The following is a 2,374-nucleotide window of genomic DNA, read 5'->3' on the forward strand; positions in this document are numbered from 1 at the left end:
GTATACCTGCAGTGTCTAGGTACATTGTTTGTATACCTGCAGTGTCTAGGCACTTGTTTGTATACCTGCAGTCTAGGATATTGTTTGTATACCTGCAGCGTTCAGGTTCATTGTTTGTATACCTGCAGTGTTCAGGTTCATTGTTTGTATACCTGCAGTGTCTAGGGTACATTGTTTGTATACCTGCAGTGTTCAGGTACATTGTTTGTATACCCGCAGTGTCTAGGCACATTGTTTGTATACCTGCAGGTTCAGGGCACATTGTTTGTATACCTGCAGTGTTCAGGGCACATTGTTTGTATACCTGCAGTGTTCAGGCATACTTGTTTGTATACCTGCAGTGTCTAGGTACATTGTTTGTATACCTGCAGTGTCTAGGGTATTATTGTTTGTATACCTGCAGTGTCTAGGTACATTGTTTGTATACCTGCAGTGTCTAGGCACACATTGTATAGCTATTCATGCATTTTCTATATACATGCTTAATCAATGTAAACTTCTAAGACAAATTTACTGAATATCAACTGTATCTATCTATTCATCTATCTATTCATCTATCTATCTATCTATCGAACGGACAATGGTTGGCTAATTAACCTTGGCGTGTTAGTTCACACCTTGGTCAGTCTAAAGGTAGGATATTGCCCTATAAGCGTTGGTCAACACCTTGCGTAAGTGCAATGTCGTTGTTGGTGGTGGTTAATTGTTGTTGTTATGGTGTTGTTGGTAGTAGTGGTGTTGATGTTGTTGGTGGTGGTGTAATGTGTACTTGTTGTTATTGTTGTTGGTACTAATGGTGATGTTGGTGGTAGTGTTTAGTTGTTGTTGTTGTGTGGTGTGGTGGTGGTGGTGTGTGGTGGTGGTGGTGGTGGTGGTGGTGGTGGTGGTGGTGGTGGTGGTGGTGGTGGTGGTAGCAGTAGTTATTATTATTGGTGTTGTATTATATTTTATTAAGGTGACAACTAACGAGAACAGTAAGAGACGTTCCTCAGATCTGAACTCTTTACAAACAAAGTAATTTTTTTGTTACTTAATGAGAAGAACCATTTCTACGACAGTGTTTAAATCATCGTCGTCAAGTTAAATCATCGTCATTAAAGGGTTAAATCATCGTCATTAAAGGGTTAAATCATCGTCATTAAATGGTTCAATCACCGTCATTAGCGGGTTAAATCATCGTCATTAAAGGGTTAAATCATCGTCATAGGGTTAAATCACCGTCATTAAAGGTTAACCATCGTCATTAAATGGTTCAATCATCGTCGTCAACAGGTTAAATCACCGTCATTAAAGCGGTTAAATCATCGTCGTTAAATGGTTAAATCATCGTCATTAAAGGGTTAAATCATCGTCGTCAAAGGGTTAATGTCGCGCTACTTCACAATAGTTCCGTGGAGATAAGACGAATGTGTTAAACTTTTAATTTCTGTTATTCCACATGTACGAGAGAGAGAGAGAGAGAGAGAGAGAGAGAGAGAGAGAGGGGGGAAGAGAATAATACAACTCCAATAAGACAACATTTCATAGACTGATAACACCGTGACGTCATCCACACCTGGGAAAGTACAGGAAAGGGAGGCTCGGTAGCCTTGTTTTCTACCACCTCGCCTTAGTCTATTGCCAGCAGCCGAGGGGACCACCTCCGTATTACTCTCCCGTGTTTATTATTGTCTTGCTTCGGGATTCAATTCTTATAAGGAACCAAGGTTGGTTGGTGAATTTATGACTGTTTCTCCAAGGACTAGTGGCATTAAGTAAGAAGTGGAGATACTACAGTATAGGGAGACGGCAATACCCTATGAGATAATATTGGTGTAGTTATCGTTCTTCTCTCTATAGTAGTATAGTTGAGCTTGTGATTACACTATAACGGTGATTAAGACACAAACTAACCAACGTAAATAACGCATTAATAAAATAACAGCAAGAATTACTCAGTGCGGTACAGACGGGTGAGAAGCTCGCCTTGAGGGAGAGACTAGTAAACAGCCCGCCAAATGTCGAGTATGGAGGCCTCACAACCAGACAACAGCAGCAGAGACGTGAGTACGAATGTGTATTATGACACGTGTCTGTTATCACGAAAATCATAGCTAAATTCTGTCCATGATGTTAAGTAAAGCTGGCAGGCAAAGTACGTGAATCATACTCGCAACAAATACAATCTTTATACACAATTAGTGCAACCACAAAAAAACAATAATGGTGAGTAACTATAGTATTGTTAGTGCATAAACTATAATAAATATAGTTTCAAATGTCAGTATTGAGTGCTTGCAGTAGCTATGTTTCAGATCAATCTGGTGTGTTATCAGTGGGAGTTAAGATATGATATGGATGGATAGTGTTTATGACTTGAGGCCCTGGTTCAGTT

Source organism: Homarus americanus, unplaced genomic scaffold, assembly GCF_018991925.1.
Source record: "Homarus americanus isolate GMGI-L3 unplaced genomic scaffold, GMGI_Hamer_2.0 scaffold74, whole genome shotgun sequence".
In the NCBI taxonomy this organism is placed as follows: Eukaryota; Metazoa; Arthropoda; class Malacostraca; order Decapoda; family Nephropidae; genus Homarus; species Homarus americanus.